Below are 23,625 nucleotides of genomic sequence, written 5' to 3' on the forward strand. Positions count from 1 at the left end.
TTCCAGAGATGTTATGCAAGGCATATAACAGAAGAAAGTAAAATATAAAAATAAAAATGGCAGATATGCTGAAATATTTATAGCTACATTTTTTGGTAGCAGCAAAGAACTAGAAACAAAGTGGATGTTCATCAATTGAGAAATGGCTAAACAAATGATGGTACATAAATATAATGGGATATTACTGTGCAATAAAGAAAGATAGATGTGAAGAATACAGAAAAGCAAAAGATTATTTACGTAAACTAATGCAAAGTGAAATAAACAAGACCAAGAGAACAATGTACTCAGTAACTGACACAAAATAAATTGAATAACCAATAGCTGCAGAATTAAAATGATTCTCTGAAATTATGAGGACTAAAAAAGAAATACATCTCTTTTTTTTTTTCTTGCTGAGGCAATTGGAATTAAGTGACTTGCTTAGGGTCACACAGCTAGGAATTATTAAGTGTCTGAGGATAGATTTGAACTTTGGTCCTCCTGACTTCAGGGCTAGTACTTTATCCACTGTGCCATCTAGCTGCCTCTCCTTTTCTTCTTTATAGTGGTGGAGAACTATAAATGTAGAAACTTCAATACCATTTCAGTCTTGGTTGTTGAGATTTCCCTCCCTCCCCCCCTTCCTTCTCTCCTTCCCTCCTTCCCTCTCTCCCTTCCTTTCCTCCATCCCTCCTTCCTTCCCTCCTTCCCTTCCTTCCTCTTTCCCTCCCTCCTTCCTTCTTGCCTTCCCTTCTTCCTCTCTCCTTCTCTCCTTCCCTTTTTTCCTCCCTCCCTCCCTTCCTCCTTTCTTTCCTTCTTTCCTTCCTCCCTCCCTTCCTTTCTTCCTCCCTTCCTTCCTTCCTCCCTTCCTCCCTTCCTTCCCTTCCTCCCTTCCTCCTTCCCTTCCTCCCTCCCTTCCTCCTTCCCTTTCTCTTAACTTTTTAAGACATTGTCTCTTTAAAATACATGTTGCACATATTATTTCACCCAATTTACAGATATGAAAACTGAGACCAAGGAATATTTAATTAATTTGTCCAAGACGTCACAGGTACTAAGTGGCAGAACCTGAGATTCAAATGAAGGTACTCTGATTCCAAGTCAAATACATTGTCAATTCCTCGGACTAATTGGGGGATTAAAAGTCTCATTACTGTAATTAGACTTCCTGAAATTATAAATGAAAGGGGGAGGGGAATGGTCATATTGTTCTTGTAATAAATGTGGTATTTGCTTGCAAATTTAGCTGATGAAAATTCTTGACTGATATGCCAGATATGGAAAGTTTCACATTTTAATTTCATCACAGGAAGGACTATATTGCTATAGAAAGAAATATGGTTAAATGCATCGTCCTTCTGACCATCTGATAAAATGATATGCACCCTTCCTCCCCCCCTCAAATTCTTCCATATTTTGCTGGTTATGAAGCTTTAAATGGAGCCACATTTGAGAGTGCACAAATGTAACACTTATAAAGAATCTCTGAATGTCACATCCTCATTTAACAACTTCAAGAGAAATGAAAAGGCGCAAGAGAAGGCATTTTCTATGTGTGAGCTTTCTTCCAGTGTAGCAAGAGAACATATGCAACAGATTCTATCTATTAGAGAGATCTCTGTTCTTTCCTTTTTATGAGGAACAAAGCATAAAGGCCATCTGCTCTAGGATTTTCCTCCATCTTCTGTACCATGAACTTCACTCTAAAAGCTATAGCTGAATTGTAAATCCTGGGATTTTAAGTAGAGCCTCACACAAAGCCTTCATCTACATAATAAGCAATCAATTAATCCATTAATTAATTTCTGAGTACAGAAAAAACTTCTGATAATCAGAAGAAGGAGTTGAATATATTTTCAGGGCAGCTGAGGATTAAACTGAAAGTCAGCATAATAATGGAAATAGCATTTACTGATTCTTTACTAAAAAGAACTGGGATCGAATCTCCCTACTTATGACTAATACCTGTGACTTTGGACAATTCATTTAATTTCCTAAGGTCTCAGTTTCTGTAAAATGAAAGGGCTAGTCACTGTGAATGATTCAGCTATTCTTAGCAATACAATTATCCAAGACAAATCTGAAGGACTCACAATGAAAACTGCTATCTACTTCCAAAGAAAGAACTGGGGAGTCTGAATGGAGATTGAAGCATGCTTTACAAAAAACTTTATTTTTCTTGTCTTTTTCCCTATGTTTTCTTACACAACATGACTAAGATGGAAATATGTTTTGCATGGCTGCACATGTATACCTATATCAAATTGCATGCATTTTCAATGAAGGAGAAGGGAAGATAATATGGAACTCAAAATTAAAAAAAAACCTGAATATTAAAAATTGCTTTTACATGTATTTGTAAAAATTAAATACCAAATAAATAAATATTTGACAATGTGGATTCATCATAAAAAGTGAGGGAATTGATCTAAATAATGTTAAGGTCCTTCTCAGGTCTAAAGTTACAAATGTCATCAGATATCCTTTGTATGATTGTTAATTGAAGAACTTTCTGTAGAATGTAGAAAGAAGATTGGATTTAGAGTTAGGAGACATGGGTTCAAATGCTGGCTCAGCTACTTATTAATTGTGTAATTATGGACATAGTAATTAATTTTTCAGAGCATATTACTTCATCTGTAAAATAGAGAGAAAAGTGCTTGCCATCTTCCTTACAGAAATTTGTGAGGAATAGTGATAAGCTATGTGCTTTGTAAACCTAAAATGATAGGAATGGCATCTATTATTATTTTTTATATTGGTAAATTATAGTTATCTAATTTCCTGCCTTATTAAGTAGCATCTCATGAACCTAATGAAATCTTCAATGATTAAAATTCAATTACTTTTCAGATTTCCATAGATATTAATTTTCATTTTCCCATTTCACTTTTGAAATCTATCTAACTTTCATCAGTCTTCAATCAGAACTGATTTTTTTCCTTCCTCTGGATTGTGCTAGCACCTTGTTTACCACTTATCCCATTTTAAAAAGTCAGATCTATGATATTAATGTTGCCAGACATAGACATTCCTAGTGAGAAAATTCCTTTTACAAATACATCCTAGCAACTCTTCTGCAGCTATAATCTTAGAGTTGAGTGGAAGGAAAAGGGGTTAAGTGATTTGCTCAGGATCACACAGGCAGCATATGTTAAAGATCTGAATCTAGACCCTCTGGCCATCTGTCCTCTATGCAACTATGCTTTTCCTTTTGTGCCCTTATTCCTATTTTTGTTGTTTGTTTACAACAATCATATATAATCATGGATAATCATATATCTTTATATCCTCTTTCCATGGTGCCTATCAGAGTAGGTACTTAAGAAATGTATATTTTCAAGCTGTCACTTTTTGCAGATGATATGATGGTATGCTTAAAGAATCCTAGAGAATCAACTAAAAAATTAGGTGAAATAATTATCAACTTTAGCAAATATGCAGCATACAAAATAAACTCATAGAAATCATCAGCATACATACATACATATATCTATATATCTATATCTATATTTATATATTTATTACTAACAAAGTACAGCAACAAGAAAAAAAAGAGAAATTCCATTTAAAATGATTATAGATAATATTGTCTACTTGGGATTCTACCTGCCAAGACAAACCCAAGAATTAACAAAATACTATTCATACAAATAAAGTCAGATCTAAATGATTGGAAAAATATTAATTGCTCATGTGTAAGTCAAGTCAATATAATAAAAATGACAATTTCATCTCAATTAAGCTATTTATTCAATGCAATAGTAATTAAACCAACAAAACATTTTCAGAGGTAGGAAAAATCATAACAAAATGCATTTGGATGAACAAAATGTCAAGGAAATCAATGGGAAAAAAATTTAAGGAAGGTGGCTTAGTCGTATCAGATCTCAAACTGTATCATAAAGTGGTAATTTTCAGAAGAACTTAATATTGGCTAAGAAATAAAGTGGTGGGTCAGTAGAATAGATTAGGTACACAATATATTGTAGTAAATGATCATAGTAATTTACTGTTTGAAAAATTCAAATATCTAAGCTTTGGGGACAAAAACTTATGATTTGGCAGAAACTTTTGGAGAAACTGGAAAACAATATGGCAGAAACTAGGTTGTAAGCCAAAATTTCATACCATATACCAAGATAAGGTCAAAATGGTATATCATTTGCAGAAAAAGGGTGATACTACAATCAAATGGGGAGAACATGGGATAGTTTACTTGTCAGATCTATGGACAAGGGAAGAATTTATAGGGCCAAAGAAAATATTAAGAACATTACAAAATTAAAAATGGATAATTTTGATTATGTAAAATTTAAAAGATTTTACATAACCAAAATACAACCAAAATTAGAAGGAAAGCAGAAATCTGGTGAAAGAATTTTATAGCAAATTTTTCTGATACCTCTTTTTTCAAATATATAGAGAATTGAATCACATTTATAATATATCATTTCATAAATGATAAATGGTCAAAAGATATAAATAAGAAGCTTTTAGATTAAAAAATCAAAGTTATCTATAGTCATATGAAAAAAATGCTCTAAATTACAATGTATTAAAGAAATGAAAATTAAATAGTTCTGAGGTAGCATTTCACACCTAGGAGATTGGCAAATAGGACAATAAAAAAGGAAAATGATAAATGCTGGAGGGATTATGGAAAAACTGGGATGTTAATACACTATTAGTAGAATTGTAAACTGATCCAACCATTCTGGAAAACAATTTTGTATTATGCCCAAAGTGCTATAAAACTGCATATTTTTTTGATTCAGCAATACCACTACTGTTCTGTATTCTAAAGAGGTTTTTAAAAAGGGGAAAGAACCTCTTTCTGTTCCTGTCTCCCCCCCCCCTTTTTTTCCCTCTCTCTTTCTTTCTGCTTTCTGCTCAAAATCATTAAAAATGCAAATCATAACAATTCTGAGTTTTCAATTCCTATGCAAGAAATTGACAGAGGTACCAAAAGGTGGGAAAAGTCAGTGTGGCATGGCTTGTAGAAAGAAAGGAATACTAACACTATGTAGGTTGAATTGGGATTCATTTAACTATTGTAAAAAGCAGTATAGAATTATATTAAAAATGGAATAAAAATATTCATAACATTTGATTCAGAAGTCCTACACCTAGACACATTCCCCAAGAAAGGTAAATGATAAAAAGAAAAGTCCCATACCCACCAAAATATTTATAATAACTCTTTTTGTTGAGGATGACATTTGAGAAAAGGCATATATTTTTTGTATTATACATATGATTGTAATGGAATATTACTGTAAAAATATGTATGATAAACACAGAAAGGCATAGGAAAACATATGAATCAATGAGAAGTGAAGGAAATGGAAGTAGGAAAACAGTGCCTACAAAATGTAAAGGGAAAAAGCAAAAAAAAAAAAAAAAATTGAACCTGGATATGAAATTTTAGTGATCAAACTTAGTCTTAAGAGGAAATGAGAATATATTTTCATCTTTTAATTATAAACATGATTGACTATAATTTTAGACTTGATTGATAGTAAGGTTTTTTTGAATTATTATGTTTTTCTCTCTTTTAGTTTTTGTCAAAATGGATGGCTCCCCAGAATAAATCAGTGGAAGTTATCTATTAGAAAATATAGCTGGTGTAAAACCAAAAAAATATCAATTTTTTAGTGAATTTAAATAAATTTTTGATATGGTAAACAAAGTTAGAAATAGTACTGGGTGGCTAGGAATTTTCCCAAAGTACTGATATGCAAGGAAACTATATTTCTTACTTTCACTCCCATTTCCTACTAAACTCAGCTCCAGCTCTTTCCATCCCTTTCCTCCTCTTCCTTTTCCCATTATGTTTTTTTTTTTAAACTCTTTCTCTTTTGTTAACAAACTCCTCTTCATCTTTGATCTCTTCCACTCACATCCTTTTCATCATTTGAGATTATGGAACTCCAAATTTTGCCTCAAGAAACCACTTATCCTGGGATTCTGTAAGGCTGCCTGTTCTTTTTTTTTAATTTTAGGAAAACAGTTTTTTTTTAAATGAGTCTTTATTCTTTAAAAACAAAAAGTTACTAAGAGAAAACCAGGAAAAAATTATTTTATTTACAATCTTATTCTTTTCCTATTTCCTGTTGACAAAATATCAGGATGATTCTGCCATGGGACCATTGGTTGATTGGCACTGATTTTGAAACATTCATTCTACCACTTAAAGAAGCATAGCATTTAATTCTTGCTTTGAATTTTCTTTAATTTGTACTGCAGATTAAGCCAAGATATTTTTATTTTTTATGAATGTTTATTGACAGAACATTTGCATGGGTAATTTTTTACAACATTATCCCTCGCACTCATTTCTGTTCTGACTTTTCCCTTCCCTCCCTTTGCTCCCTATGCCTGTTCTTAAACCTTCTCTCATGCCCATTAAAATATAGGGGCAAGAAGAAAATTAATCATATTCCTTGTTTTACATTACCACTTTCAGATACTTTTCTATTATGGCAACTATTTCTCTTCCTCTCATATTTCCAACCATGTTGACTATTCTTGTGTTTTTCTCTTACTTTTAGTGGTTAAACTTGAAAAGGCCTTCTATAACGGGCCTTTATATATAACCCTTACTTTATCTATAACTCTTTCTTTTCATACACCCCAGCTTCTGATATCATCATTCCACTGAAACTGCTCTAGCCAGAATTACCAACAATCTCTTAATGACTAAATTCAATGATTTTCTCATAATCTTCATTCTTCTCTAATTCTCCACAACTTTTGGTACCACTGAGCACCTTTTCCTTCTTAATATTTGCTTCTCTCTAGATTGTCAGGGCACAATTTTCTCCTGATTCTCCTCCTACTTGTTTGAGCCATCCCTCTCAGTCTCCTTTGCTGGATCCTCTATTTTTAATTTTTAAATTTTTTTTTGTTTTCAAAACATCTTTTTTTATTATAGCTTTTTATTTATAAAACATATGCATGGGTAATTTTTCAACATTGACCATTGCAAAAGTTTTGGTTCCTACTTTTCCTCTCCTTCCCCCACTCCCTCTCCTAGATGGCAGATAGTCCAATACATGTTTAATATGTTAAAATATATGTTAAATATTTGTATACATAGTTATACAGTTATCTTGCTGCACAAGAAAAATCAGATTTAGAAAGAAGGTAAAAAAAAAAAAACCTGAGAAGGAAAACAAAAATGCAAGTGGATAATAACAGAAAGAATGGAAATGCTATGTTGTGATCCACACTCATTTCCCATAGTTCTTTCACTGAGTGTAGCTGGTTCTGAACAATTGAAACTTATTTGAAGCATCTCATTGTTGAAGAGAGCCATGTCTATCAGAATTGATCATTATATAGTATTGTTCTTGAGGTGTATAATGATCTGGTTCTGTTCATTTCACTCAGCATCAGTTCATATAAGTCTCTTTAGGCCTCTCTGAAATCATCCTGTTGGTCATTTTTTTTTTGTTTACAGAGGAATAATATTCCATAACATTCATATACCACAATTTATTCAACCATTCTCCAATTATTGGGCATTCATTGAATTTCCAGTTTCTAGCCACTACAAAAAGGGCTGCCACAAATATTTTTGCACATATGGGTCCATTTACTTTCTTTAAGATCTCTTTGGGATATAACCCCAGTAGTAATACTGTTAGATCAAAGGGTATGCACAGTTTGATCACTTTTGAGCATTGTTCCAAATTGTTCTCCAGAATGGTTGGATTCCACCAACAATGTATCAATGTCCTAGTTTTCCCACATCCCCTCCAACATTTGTCATTATCTTTTCCTATCATCTTAGCCAATCTGAGAGGTGTGTAGTAGTATCTCAGAGTTGTCTTAATTTGCATTTCTCTGATCAATAATGATTATGAGCATCTTTTCATATGACTAGAAACAGTTTCAATTTCTTCATCTGAAAACTGTATGTTGGTATCCTTTGATCATTTATCAATTGGAGAATGGCTTGATTTCTTATAGAGTCAATTCTCTATGTATTTTAGAAATGAGGCCTTTATCAGAACCTTTAACTGTCAAAATGTTTTCCCAGTTTATTGTTTCCCTTCTAACCTTGTCTGCATTAGTTTTTTTTTTTTCCAAAACCTTTTAACTTGATATAATAAAAATTTTCTATTTTATGATTAATAATGATCTCTAGTTCTTCTTTGGTCACAGATTTCTTCCTTCTCCACAGGTCTAAGAGGTCTAATCCTTTGCTCTTCTAATTTATTTATAATCTCATTCTTTATACCTAGATCATGAACCCATTTTGATCTTATCTTGATGTACGGTGTTAAGTGTGGGTCAATGCCTAGTTTCTGCCATACTACTTTCCAATTTTCCCAGCAGTTTTTATCAAACAGTGAATTCTTATTCTAAAAGCTGGAGTTTGTGGTTTGTCAAACACTTGATTGTTATAGTTATCAACTATTTTGTCCTGTGAGCCTAACCTATTCCACTTATCTACTAGTCTATTTCTTAGCCAATACCAAATAGTTTTGGTGACCACTGCTTTATAATATAGTTTTAGCTCTGGTACAGCTAGGCCACCTTCATTTGATTTTTTTTTTTTCATTAGTTCCCTTGAAATTCTTGTTCTTCCAGATGGATTTTGTTGTTATTTTTTCTAGGTCATTAAAATAGTTTCTTGGGAGTCTGATTGGTATAGCACTAAATAAATAGATTAGGTTAGGTAGTATTGTTATCTTTATTTTATTGACTCAATTTATCCAAGAGCACCTAATATTTTTCCAGTAGTTTAGATCTGACTTTATTTGTATAGAAAGTGTTTTGTAGTTTTACTCATATAGTTTCTGACTTTCCCTTGACAGATATATTCCCAAATATTTTATACTATTGATAATTATTTTAAATGGAATTTCTCTTTGTATCTCTTACTGTTGCATTTTGTTAGTGATGTATAAAAATGCTAATGATTTATGTAGATTTATTTTGTATCCTGAAACTTGGCTAAAATTGTGGATGATTGTTAATAGCTTTTTAGTAGAATCTCTGGGCTTCTCTAAATATACCATCATATCATCTGCAAAAGAGTGATAATTTGTTTCCTCATTACCTACTCTAATTCCTTTAATCTCTTTTTTATCTCTTATTGCCAAAGCTAGCATTTCTGATACATATTGAACAGTAATGATGATGGTGGGCAACCTTGTTTTATTCCTAATCTATTGGGAATGGTTCCAGTTTATCCCCATTATATATGATGCTTACTGATGGTTTTAAATAGATGTTACTGACTATTTTAAGGAAAAGTCCATTTATTTCTATATTCTCTAGTGTTTTTAATAGGAATGGGTATTGAATTTTATCAAGTGCTTTTTCTGCATCTATTGAGATGATCATATGTTTTTTGTTAATTTGGTTATTGATATAGTCAATTATGCTAATAGTTTTCCTAATATTGAATCAGCCCTGAATTTTTAGTATAAATCCTATTTGGTCATAGTGTATTATCATGGGGATGATTTCTGGTAATCTTTTTGCTAATATTTTATTTAAGATTTTTGCATTAATATTTATTAAGGAGATTGATCTATAATTTTCTTTCTCTGTTTTTGTCCTACCTGGTTTAGGTATCAGTACCATATCTGTGTAATAAAAGGAATTTGGTAGGAGTCCTTCATTTCCTATTTTTTCAAATAGTTTATACAGCATTGGAGTTAATTGTTCTTTAAATGTTTGGTAGAATTAACATGTAAATCCATCTGGTCCTGGGGATTTTTTCTTAGGGAGCTGAATAATAGCTTGTTCTATTTCTTTTTCTAAAATGGGACTACTTAAGCAATTTACTTCCTCCTCTGTTAATCTGGGAAGCCTATATTTTTTGAAGATAGTCATCTATTTCCCTTAGATTATCAACTTTATTAGCATAAAGTTGAGCAAAGTAACTCCTAATTATTGCTCTAATTTCCTCTTCCTTAGTGGAAAGTTCTCCCTTTTCATTTTTAAGACTAACAATTTGTTTTCCTCTCTCCTTTTTCTAATCAAATTTACTAATGGTTTATCTATTTTGTTGGTTTTTTCATAGAACCAACTCTTAGCTTTATTTATTAATTCAATAGGTTTTTTTTTAAATTTCAATTTTATTAATCTCTCCTTTTATTTTTAGAATTTTAAGTTTAATGTTTGACTAGGGATTTTTAATTATATCTTTTTCTTTTTTAGATGCAAACCTAATTCATTGATCTTCTCTTTCTCTGTTTTATGCAAGTAGCCCTCTAGAGATATGAAATTTCCCCTTATTATTGCTTTGGCTGCATCCCACAAATTTTGGTATGTTGTCTCATTGTCATTCTCTTGGGTGAAATTATTGTGTCTATGATTTGCTGTTTCACCCATTCATTCTTTAGGATGAGATTATTTAGTTTCCAATTATTTTTAGTCTATTTTCCCCTGGCTTTTCATTAAATGTAGTTTTTATTGCATTGTAATCTGAAAAGGATGCATTCACTATTTCTACCTTTCTGCATTTGAATTTGAGGTTTTTATGTCCTAATATATGGTCAATTTTTATAGGTTCCATGAATTGCCAAAAAGAAAGTATACTCCTTTCTGTCTCCATTCAGTTTTCTCCAAAGATCTATCATATCTAACTTTTCTAGTGTTATGCTTTCCTCTTTAACTTCTTTCTTATTTGTTTTGTGGTTTGATTTATCTAATTCTGAGAGTGCAAGGTTGAGATCTACCACTATTATAGTTTTGCTGCCTATTTCTTCTTGCAGCTCTATTAACTTCTCCTTTAAGAATTTAGATGCTGTACTACTTGATGCGTATATGTTTAGTATTAATATTGCTTCATTATCTATGCCACCTTTTAGTAGGATATAGTTTCCTTACTTATCTCTTTTAATTAGATCAATTTTTGTTTTTGCTTGATCTGAGATGAGGATGGCTACCCCTGCTTTTTTTACTTCACCTGAAGCATAGTAGATCCTACTCCAGCCTTTTACCTTTACTCTGTATATATCACCCTGCTTCAAATGTGTGTCCTGTAAACAACATATTGTAGGGTTCTGGCTTTTGGTCCAGTCTGCTATCCACTTCTGCTTTATGGGTGAGTTCACCCCATTCACATTTATGGTTAAAAGTACTAATTCTGTATTTCCTGCCATCTTATTATCTCCAGATTATGCTTTTCTCTTTCCTTTCCCTCTTACCCCATTCCCCAGGATTACATTTATGAGCACCACTTACCTTATACAGTCCTCCCTCTTTAGAATCCTTCCCTCTCCCTTAGAATCCCTTCCTCTTTCTTAAATCTTTCCCCTACTATTTCTCTATTCCCTTCTATTAAGCCTACCCCTTCCCTTTTCACTTTTCCCTGCCTACTTCTCAATGACATGGGAGAAGTTTCTCTGTAAAGCAAATATGTCTAATAGTTTCTTTTTGAGTAATATCTGATGAGAGTAAGATTCAAACAACATTCATCCCCTCTCTTCTCTCCCTCAGATTTAATAGGTTTCTTTCGCCTCTTCATGAGATGTAGTTTCCTTCTTTTTACCTCCACTTTTCCCTTTTTCTGGTACAATCTCCTTTCCACCCCTAGTTCCTTTTTTTTATATTATAACAGTAAAATTAAATTATGTATGTAGTCTTTATGTATACCCACACCAGAAATACAGTTCTCAAGAGTTGTTTTAACCTTTTTATGCTTCTCTTGAGTCTTATATTTGGAGATCAACTTTTTTGTTTAGCTCTGTTTTTTTCATCAGAAATAAATGGAATTCACCTATTTCATTGAATGTATATCTCCTTCCCTGGAAGAAAATATTCAGTTTAGCTGGGTAATTTGTTCTTGACTGCATTCCAAGTTCCTTTGCCTTTCAGAATATGAGATTCCATGCCCTTTGATCCTTTAATGTGGATGCTGCTAGATCCTGAGCAATCCTTATTGTGGCTACCTGGTATTTGAATTATTTTTTTTTCCGGCTGCTTGTAGTATTTTTTCCTTGGTCTGATAGTTCTGGAATTTAGCCACAATATTTCTTGGAGTTTTAATTTTTGAGTGTCTTTCAGGAGGTGTTTGATAAATTCTTTCATTGGTTATTTTACCTTCTGATTTTATGACATCTGGGCAATTCTTTTTGATGATTTCCTGAAAAATAGTGTCTAAGTTCTTTTCTTCATCATGATTTTCAGGGAGTTCAATATTCCTTAGATTATCTCTCCTACCTCTATTTTCCAGACATGTTGTTTTCACAAATAGATATTAAACAATTTTTCTATTTTTCCATTTTTTTTTTTGTTTTTGCTTGACTGATTCTTGATGTCTCCTTGAATCACTCATTTCTGTTTGTTCAGTTCTGATTTTTAATGAATTCTTTTCTTCATTTACTTTTTTATTTCTTTTGAGTTTTTAAATGAATTGTTTTGTTCTATGGAATTTTTTTTTCATTTTTCATTTTATCAATTTTTTTTTTAAGGAGTTATTTTCTTTTCCCAATTCACATATTCTGTTTTCCAGGGAGTTGTTTTCTTTTTCTGTTCTGTCTTTTAATTACTTACAAGCCTTTTCCAGACTCTCTTGCAAAGTTTTCCTTTCCTTTCCCCCTTTTATCTCTCTTTTAAAATCCATTTTAATTTCTTCTATGAGAGCCTTGTGTGGTGGAGACAGATTATTATCCCCCTTTGCAGTTTCATCTAGAGACTATTTTTAGTCTCCTCAGCATTTGAAATCTGCTCTCTTTCATTATAGAAGCTTTCTATCATTAGAGCCTTATCTATTACTTCACTTGGTTATCTTATCAACTTCCATGGATTTAATTACTATCTTTATTTGTGATGAATGAGTTAGTACACTGAATATTTTAGAATCAGCCTGAGTCAGGATAAGCAAAAGTCCTTGAACTTTATTTTTTGTGGAGGTGAATGGAATGGCGGAATGGCAACAGGAAATGAGAGCAATTGTGACATGAATCCAGCCAGCAGTGACTCTGGTTTTCTCACTCCACCCACCAACTCCTCCACCCAATCTCCTATACAACAGATCAAGCCTGCAGCATAGTGGGCAGGGCCATTCTTTCTCCAAGCATATACTGATAGAGTATTGTTCTATTGGTAATTGGCTTTAAGTGCTCTGACCTCAGTGCATCGGTTCAGAGTTTTCAGCCCATTACATTTGTGTTGACAATTCTCATTTACTTATCCTGCCCAAACTTTTGCAAATCTCCAATTTGCATCTCCAATTATCTTTCAAATATCTGAAACTGCATAGTTAGTAGACATCTCAAATTAAACATATCTAAAATGGAGCCCACTATTATATTCCTGTAGCTTCCCTATTACTATAAAGGGCAATAGTATTTTCCCAGTCCCAGTTCCTCAAGCTTACAACCAAGGTGCTTTTTTCAGCTCCTCATTCTTTTAGTCTCAATAGAATCCATTGCCAAGATCTGTCATTTTCACCTTTGTAATATCAATTGAGTGTACTTTACCTTTGATACCCCCACCACTCTGACTCAGGCCCTCATCCCCATCACATTTTCAATAGCCTATTTGTAAGTCTATCTGCCATAAGTGTTCCCATTTCAATGTATCTCCTCAATTTTTGTGAAATTAAAGTTTAATCATGTTACCCCTCTAGTTAATAAATTCTGGTGGCTCTCTATAACCTTCAGGATCAGCTACAAAATCCTCTGATGTTTAGATAATCTAACTTCCTGCTACTTTTCCAGTCTTTTTATAATTTACTCCTACTATGTACTTTTCCATCTAGTGACAGTGGCTTTCTTACTGTTTTAGGAACAAGACACTTGAGAATTTTCTCTGTCTGCCATGCCTAGAATGTTGTGCTCTCTCATTCTGCTTACTACTTTCCTGGAAGTCCCACTTTGTGATGACAGTGTATTTTAAAATCAGCCGGAGTCAGGAAGTCAGGATAAGGGAAAATTCTTGATCTTTATTCTTTTGCAGAGGTGAAGGGGAATGGCTATAGGAAGCGAGAGCAATCAATTGCAACAGGAATCTAGCCAGCAGTGCCTCTGGCTCTCTCACTCCATCCATCAAATCCTCTACACAGTCTCCTATACAACACATCAAACTTGCACAGAGAGGGTGGGACCATTCTTTCTCCAAGCATATATTAATAGAGTATTGTCCGATTTCTAATTAGCCTCAAGTGTTTGGGACCTCAGACTCAAGAGCTTCAGCCCATTACACCACTTAAATTCAAATTTAGCTCTTCTACTATCTCAAGGGGGGAAACTGAAGCTACTTCTAGTTCATTATGCTACAAGGATCAAATGAAATTATATATATGAAAAAGCTCTTCCTAACCCAAGTCTTTAAATACCATATAAGTCTCAACTATTTTTATTGTCTCTAGTCATTTCATCTTCCTAGATATCTTTTCCTGGACCTTCTTGAATTTGCCCTTTTCTTTTCTAAAATATGGCCTTTGAACTGAAGACATTCTTAATGTCATCTGATTAAAACAAAGAAATGGCAAAGGCTAATCACCTACTTCATTCTTGCTCCCAGGTGCATGCATTTTCACTATTTGTTCCTCCTACCTGGAACTCTTTTTTTCTGATCTCTCTCTCTCCTGACTTCTTTCAGCTTCCTTAAAGTCCCAGCTAAAATCATACTTTTACAAAAATTTTTCCTGATTCCTTTCATGTCAATATCTTTCCTCTCTGAATATCTCCAATTTATCTTGTCTAGAATTAGTTTTATACAGACATTTACATGTTATTTCTCTTTCTTGAGAGCTAGTGTTTTCTTTTGTCTTCCTTTCTATTTCCATTGCTTAGTCTAGTGACTGGCACATAGAATTTAATAAATGATTGTTGACTGGCTACCTGCCATTGTCAGCGACAGGTATTTGAAATGAGTCTTGAAGGATGAATAGGATGTTCCAAATCATCATAAAATCATACATAAAATATCAGATATAGAATAGAAATTATTTGATCTAATTTCATCATTTGACAGATGAGATGACAATCTTAAAGAAATTGAAGTGATTTGCACATAGTCACAGAGTTAGATAATGACAGAATCAAAATTCAAATTCAATTCCTTGGTTATGGACCAACACTCTTTTTGTTAAACAAAAATATATGATACAAAGATATGTAATTAACATAGAAATATAGGTCTGGCCATATATAAGTATGCATATATTGTTTCTACACACACATGTGTATTTTTTCTAACAAAAAGAGTGCTGGTCCAGAATCAAAGAACCGGATTTGAGTCTTGGTTCTACTATTACATAATATGACCATGTGCAAATTTCCAAGACTTTGTGTGTATGTGTGTGTGTGTGTAGACATGTACACATATAAGTTGGGCTGCCTATCTATCCATCCATTCATCTATCTATCTATCTATCTATTCATATCTCCCCAGTAAGATCACAGATTCTTGACATATGTGTATACAATCATGGATCAGGGACACATATTTGTATTTATACATACATAAATATAGGCCTATTTGTGAACACACCAAAGATCCATGATTTCCCTAGTGTTGTTGTGCCAGTTTCCTCTTGTTGTCCTGCATCAGTTTCCCTAAATTATTTTGCCTCAGTTCCTTGAATTGTTCTGTGTAAGGATTGTGCTAGCACCCAGGATACCTCAGAATCAGCTGGAGTTAGAAGCAAAAGTTTATCTTTATTCTTGGTCTTTAGGGGTAGAAGTGAAGGGGGTGGAAGAGAATCTCTGCAAGCAGCTTCTTCCTTGTCTACCACCAAGAGTGGGTCCCTGGCTAGCTTTACTCCATCCCCTAGTCCCTCCTACAATCCTCTATACACCAATCATTGAGCCAATACGGATAGTGGAAAGGACCATTTTCCAAGGATATACCTGTAGAGTATCGTCCAATCAGTAGTTAGCTTCAAGTGCTCGGCAGTCCTGACCTCAGTGCATTGAATTCAATAGTTTCAGCCCTCTATAATTCTGCCTCAATCCCCCTGGTTGCAACCCCCCTTCCATGTTCATTAAGGCTGAGATAATTAGGGCTGTAGAGATCTGGCCACTCTGGCATTCCAAAAGATAAAACTCCAGATATTCCATCTCAGATACCTAATTAATATTAGGTATTAGAGATAGGTATCTCTAAGTTCCAGACTTTCTATCTCTAACTAACTATCCCTTCATGCCCAGTTTATCAGAATTTTTGGTCTTCATTTCCCCCCTACCCCCTCTCAATCCCCCGCCCCGTCAGAACTGGATTGATGGTCCCTGCATGGAAATTCCCATGCTCAACACCCCTTGCCTTTGTCTACCCTGATCTCTGGAGACATATTTAAATCATTAGAATCTCACATTCAATACTAATGCTAAATGCTTTGAGACATCAGCCCTGGGACCAAAATGAATACTTTGGTCTCAGAAAATCTCTCCCTCTCAGAAATCCAAATATTAAAAACTCTCTAATCTCTATCTTGCCTCAGTTTCTCTGGCATTACACTGTGAGAATTCTCCGTCTACTCCAACAGATTAAAAGCTAAATACTTTAGTAGTAGGTAACTCTAATATAGACCCTCAGAGACCATATCATTCTCTGCCATTTAGCAGTTGAGAGATGGAGAGTGAGACACTTCCCTCTTTCTGATTATTTTTTTTTCTCATTCATAAAAGCACACAATACAGGCTGTGAAAAACATCTACAACTTGTAAAGTACTACACATAAGGAATGGACCAACCAATTAGTATTAAGTGCCTAGTATGTATCAGGCAATGTGTGGGTACTAGAGACAAAAAAATAAATAAAATAATTCCTGCCCTCAATGAATTGACATTCTAATGGGGACACAATATGTAGATAGATAAATAAGCTTCTCCAAGATAATTGTAAAGACTATTTTTATAATAGAATATATCTTATCAAACTAGCTACTTGATCAAATAACAAAAAACTTGTTTCTCTTCCATTAGGTCTAAAAAATGGTATATTCTATTACTGCAGTATATTTGTTTCAATATAATTTTTTTGGATTTCCAATTTTAAGTGTCTTTTTTAAACAAACTTCTAAGGATAAACAACCTGACCCAGTTTAAATTTAAAGCTTTTGACAAAAAGTGACTTAAGCTGTATCTCCCTCTTTGAAGAGTTTGTTTTTTTTCTTTTTTTATTGTAGGAGTGATCACTTTTAATCAACCTTCTAAAGATAACCAAAAGTCCAAATTGAGATGTTTAATTATGTCCATATTTGAATGTCTAATGTTTGCTCTCTTAGATTCTTTGGATATTCCCAAGTATGTCCTTGGGGAATAGTGAAAGAAACAAAAACATTTTTAATAGTCTGTTGAACTCAAGTAACAGCTAGAAAGACTTAAGAATGTACAAACAAAAATTGTTTGTGCTCTTAATGATATCAAATGGTATGAAACAAAGCCTGCAGCCATTAGCCTGCTAAACTGGAGTGAAAGTAAAAGCTAAGTGAAAGGTCTGATAGAATGTAAATAAAATGTAAATTCATTGAGGACAAGCGCTGTTTTTCCTTTGCTTTTTAATCTCATACACTTGATACAATAACTGGTAGATAGTAGGCACTTAAATAGATTTTATTGAATTAAAAAGATTGCTTGGGAGATTGACTTATGTTCTTTTCATCCAATTAATAAATAAGCATTTATTAAATGCTTACTAGACACTTTATTAAGCTTTGGGGATGCAATAAGAAGCAAAACATAGTCCCTGCATTTAAGGAGTTCACTATCTACTGGGGGAGATTAGATACAAACAAATATATATAAAGCAAGCTATATTCAAGATAGGAAGTAATTAAGAGAGGGAAGACATTGGAATTAAGAAGACTTAGGGAAGGTTTCCTGGAGAAATGAGATTTTACTTGGGACTTAAAGGAAGTCAGGGAAGTCAGTAGGCAACAGCCAAGAGGATAGTGTCACAGGGTTAAAGAATATATATGAGGGAATAAATTTTTTTTTTTAATGGAAAGGTAGAAGGAGCTAGGTTATAAAGGGTTTTGAATGCCCCAAAGAGAATTTTTTATTTGATGCTGGAGGCAATAAGGAGCCACTGGAGTTTATTAAGATCCATGTCTATAATCTTATGAATTGGCAACAGAGCAAACTGGCTCAGCTTTTATGTGTAAAATGGAGAAGACATATTTCAATTGATTACCCTTATGGGCACTCCATCCACTGTGCCATCTAGCTGCCCCTGTAAATATTACTTTTTAAAAAACAAATTGAAAGTTTGTGGCAACTCTTCATCAAGCAAGTCTATCAACACCATTCCCCCCTCTCCCCAAATAGCATGTGCTCACATCATGTCTCTTACATTTTGATAATTCTTGCAATATTTCAAACTTTTTGTTTTTATATGTGTTGTGGTGATCTATGCTCAGTGATTTTTGATGATATTATAATTGTTTGGAGGCACCTGAATTGTCTCCATATAAGAAGGTGAATTCAATCAATAAATGTATTTTGACTGCTCCACCAACTTGCTGCTCTCCATTTTTCTACCTTTCCTTGAGATTCCCTGAGAAACAACAATATTGAAATCCGACCATGAAAAACTCTACAATGACCCTAAGTGTTTAAATGAAAGGAAGGGTCAATCAATGTGGCAGATTCATTGTTGTCTTATTTTTTTTAAATGGTCACAGTCACCCCAACCTTCAGCAACCACCATCCTGATCAGTCATCAGCTATCAATATCATAAGTAAATTAGAGGAGCATGGAAAAATGTACCTATAAGATCTATTAATAAGGGAAGAGTTTATGACCAAACAAATGAGAAAGAGGATTATAGGAAATAAAATAGTTTTGATTACATAAAATTAAAAGAATTTTGCAAAACAAAATTAAGGAAAACAAGAAACTGGGAGAAAAGTTCTTAAAACAATTTTTGTGATGTAGGTTTCATTTCTCAAATTGATAGTGAATTGAGTCAAATTTATAAAAAAAAAAAAAAAAATAAGAGCCATTCCCCAGTCACAATATATGTATGAGCAGGCAATATTCAGAAGAAGAAATCAAAGCTATCTATAGTCATATGAAAAATGCTCTATGTCATTGCTAATTTGAGAAATGCAAATAAAACAACTCTGAGATACTATTATATCCTTTCCAGATTAGCTAATGTAATAGAACAGGAAAATGACAAATCTTGAAGGGAATGTGTTAAAACGAGGATACTAATGCATTATTACTAGAGTTGTGAATTACTTCATCTATTCTGAAAGATAATTTGAAAGTATGCCTAAAGGATGATGAAACCAAAACCTTAGACCTAGCAATACTACTAGTAGGTCTTTATCCCAAAGAACTTAAAAAAAGAAAAAAAAAACTTATTTGTACAAAGATATTTATAGCTACTCCTTTTGTGGTGGCAAAAAACTAGAAATCATGGGGATGCCCACCAATTGAGGAATGGCTGAAAAAATTTTGATAAATGATTGTGATGGAATACTATTGTGTTATAAGAAATGACGAGGAGGATGGTTATAGAAATAATCTGTGAAAACTTAAATGAACTCATGCCAAGTGAAGTGAGCAGAATCAGGATAACATTGTACACAGTAACAACAACATTCTAAGAACAATCATTGGTAAAAGAATTAAGTATTCTGATAGACAATGATGGATAATTCTGAAGGACTTATGATGAAAAGTGCTATCTGGCTCTAGACAGACCTGATGAACTCTGGGAAATAAGTACACACTTAAAAAACTTTATTTTTACTGTTTATTTTGTGTTTTCTTTTGTGGCATGGATAATTGGAAAATGTTTTCCATAACATCACATATATAATTGATATTAAGTTGCCTGCTTTCTCAAGGTAGAAGGCAAGAAGGACAAAGAGAATTTTGAACTCAAAATGTAAAGAGACGATTTGGAGAAATGTTTTATGTAATAAATAAAGTACAATTTAAATAATAATAATACTTGTACCACCACAATTTGGTTTTGGTCCCTTGCTTTTTAATGATTAAATTCTATCTTCCCGCAGTATTACTTGTGAAAGGTGTGAAATTGCTTGAAAGACGAAGCTCATTTCTTTGCAGTAGGGATACCAAGCCCTGGTTCATTTTGATACAGTATAAAGTTGTCAGTCACCAAACCTAAAACTCAAGTATTTTCATTCCTATTCCAGTATATCATGATGATTTCACTGGTATAAGAAGCAACTTATGAAGTGTGAAAGGGAGAGAAATTTTCTGTTAGGCTCCAGAGTTTAACTTTGGATAACAAAACTCTATTATAATCCATGTTATGTCTAAGATTTTTAATATACTATGTCTCATGTCAAAGAAAGGATACTATGTCAGGAATCAGGGCCATTGGGTTCTAGTCCTGACTCTGTCATGAATTAGGCATGGGATCTTGATCTAGCTTCTTAAAATGTAAAATAAAGGAGTAGGTATAGATTATAATTCAGGCCTGTTCCAGTTTTTTGATCCCATGAGTCATGATACAATTAGGTGGGAATTTCTAGCACCTTATAATATGAGAATTTCCTGAGGTGCTGAGAGTTTGGATGCCTTCTCCAAGGTCACACAGCTGGTATATATCAGAGGTTGGATTCTGAAGTATACATTCTTGAACCAACTCTCAAGTAGACTGCATGTACTAAACCAAGCCAAGTCCACAAACATTTATTAAGTGACTTCTATGTGCCAGGCATTTCAATATCTGCTGGGATGCCTCTTATTATAACATGAAATTGGTCTGCCTACCATTGTCTTCTATAGAGTGAACCAACGAATGCTTGAGTTTACTGAAGAACATTTTTGGAAATGCAGTCTGGTATAAGGAAATGAGCTCTGAATTTGGAGTCAGGAGATTTGGGCTTCAATCCTTTTTCCATTATTCATTTCCTTTATTACTTCAAATAAGTTTTTTCACCTCTTATTTTTCTTATTTCTTATTTCTAACCCTGAATCCTTTTATTTACATTTCTTGTTCAGATTAAATGTTTTGGAATTCACAGGCCATTGTTATCATTTGGGATTTTTTTTTTTTTTTAGTTCTGAAATCCACATATTGGAAATATATCAATGTGTAAAAGTGAATATCCTTTCAAATGGGTCCACATGAAGCTTTCTGCAGTCATGATTTTTCTGGTTTTTGCCCAATGATCTACTGAATTGAACATCTTGTTCTGCCTGTTGTGTTTCCTAAAGAATAGCTCCATTCAAACATACATCATTTCTTTGATCATTAGTTTTCTGCAGAATATAATTTCATTTCATGGCTTATTGGTTTTTTGGATCATAATACTGACATTTGTTTCAAAAGAAAGGAGTAATTTGCATATAAATGGGCACTAACCACCTCACAACACTAGAGAAGGTGAAAGGACAGGGTGAATTAAAGAACTGTTACCTCTCTAGTAATTACTAAACAATGTGTGTTTGCATATGGCCACTAGTAGGATTGTGTGGCTTGGTGAGAATATATAGCTTCTAGGCAAATTATGACATGGAAAGAGTTTTTCTTCTGGGCCTTATACTTGCCTTTTTCTTGTCTCTCACATGATCAAGCAATGCTTTCATGTTTCTCCATTCAAATTTAAATATGTGAAAATGGGTGGAAATAGGTCAATATGTTGGTTTTTCTAAGTTATGAGAGAATTTATGGAGATATGAAGAGTATATCATGTCACTAAAACGAGTGAATAACTACTAGGAGGATACTTTTAGACTTTTTCCTTCTTTTCAATGAGCTCAAAAACTCACATGGATGTGGGATCTCATCATTATGAATGTCCAACCCAGCAAACCAGATTCGAATAATCCTTATCTGCTCATTCTTCATTCTTTGGGATCCTGTTCACATATTCCCATAAATTTGCTGCCCATTTATGAACACTCAACAGAAATTTATTGCCTAACTACTGTGTTAAAGATAGTTCTTCTCTCTTAATTGTTCTCTTATCTAGGCCACGATTTCAAAAAGGATCTCAGTCATGCTCTGTTCATTGTTCACTGAACTCATTTTCTGAATATTTTTATCTCTTCTTTGACAACTACCTTGTCCTCATGAGTATATCTTCCCTTCCTAACCTAAAAAGATCCCTTTTTAGTATTCCTTTTTGAATGTCAGATCCTTGACAGTAGGAAAAGTCTTTGTTTATATTTATATTTCTATTGCTTAGCACTGTGCCTGGCATGTAGTATATGCTTAAGTTAAATGCTCCATCTATTTATCTATCCTTTATCAATCTACTGATATGCTACCTACTTAATCTACCTAATAGTAAACTACAGAATCCCAGTTGTAAAGGATCTCAGAGAATGAGCTCATCTTCCTTTTCAATATACAAATCCCCTCTATACTATTCAATTCAGTTCCAATTTAACTTACTAATAAGACCAATTTAATTCAATCCAGTTCATCAAATACTTATTATAACTTCATTGAGAGGAAAGATTAAGGAATTTAGGGGTGACAAGCATAGAGAAAATGATATAGTGAATGGGGATATTGCCCTCTTGTGCTTAAGTATCCTTTTGCATATTAACTTGTATTATTCATTATCATGGTCAAATAAATTCATCCTTTAATTCCAGCATATTGATTTTGAACCTCTCTGTACTAGGCTAGGTGCTGCTGGGACCATACAAAGACCTCTAGAGGATTGGGTTATCATATGTGGTAGATTTATAAGAGGATGTGGTAAAGACTTGTACAGATTGAGAAAGCATGAATGAGAAAAACCTGAATTATTCATGGAAAATCCACATTAAAGAGATTACCTATGCATCTATACACAGTGGATAGAATGAGAAGTCTGGAGTCAGGAGCACTTTTTCCTTTAGTTCAAATCTGGCCTCAAACATTAGCTCTGTGACCCTGGGCAAATCACTTAACCTTATTTACCTCAGTTTCCTCATCTTTCAAAAGAGCTGGAAAAGGAAATGGTAAACAGCTCCAGTATCTTTGCCAAGAAAGCCCTAAATGGGGCAATGAAAAGTCAAAAATGACTGAACAACAAGGTACTGAAGAAATAAATATTCTAAGACACCAATATAGGCTTTCTCTGGTCTTTCCAGCGGGAAGATTCATGCTGCTATGATTGCAGAGTTTCTTGTTTATGCTATTCTTATAACACTGATCATAATTTATATTATGTAGTTATTAATTTTATTTCCTTTTATTTTGTGGAGAGAATTGGGCTTAAGTGACTTGCCCAGGGTCACATAGCTAGGAAGTGTTAAATATCTGAGGTCACATTTGAACTCAGGTCCTCCTGATTTCAGTGCTGGTGTTCTATCCACAATGCCACCTAGTTGCTCCTATTATATAATTATTAATAGACCTTTATTTTCTTCTCTAGCAGAGAATCTTTTGGAGGGCAATGACTCTCATTTATTTTTTATATGGCTTTGTGTCTTTTACATAATAAGTGATTTGCAAATGTAACTAGAATTTCTAGACTTTTGCTTTTTCTAATCTTTCATCTCTATCAGACTGTAAAAATAAGCCAGATTTGAGTTTATATATTTTGAACTCTTCCCCATATGAAGGCACAGTCAAAATAAAAGTATGCAATCATTTCAGCAGCAAAAAAAAAAAAAAAAAAAAAAAAAAAAGAGAGAGAAGGAAGCCAGATGATTATTGTCAGAGTATGCAGAACTCTCTATCTAAAAGGGAGCTACAATGGGCAGAAATTGAAAAGAGAAGTTTGTGGCATCTTTGA

Source organism: Sarcophilus harrisii, chromosome 3, assembly GCF_902635505.1.
Source record: "Sarcophilus harrisii chromosome 3, mSarHar1.11, whole genome shotgun sequence".
Taxonomy (NCBI): domain Eukaryota; kingdom Metazoa; phylum Chordata; class Mammalia; order Dasyuromorphia; family Dasyuridae; genus Sarcophilus; species Sarcophilus harrisii.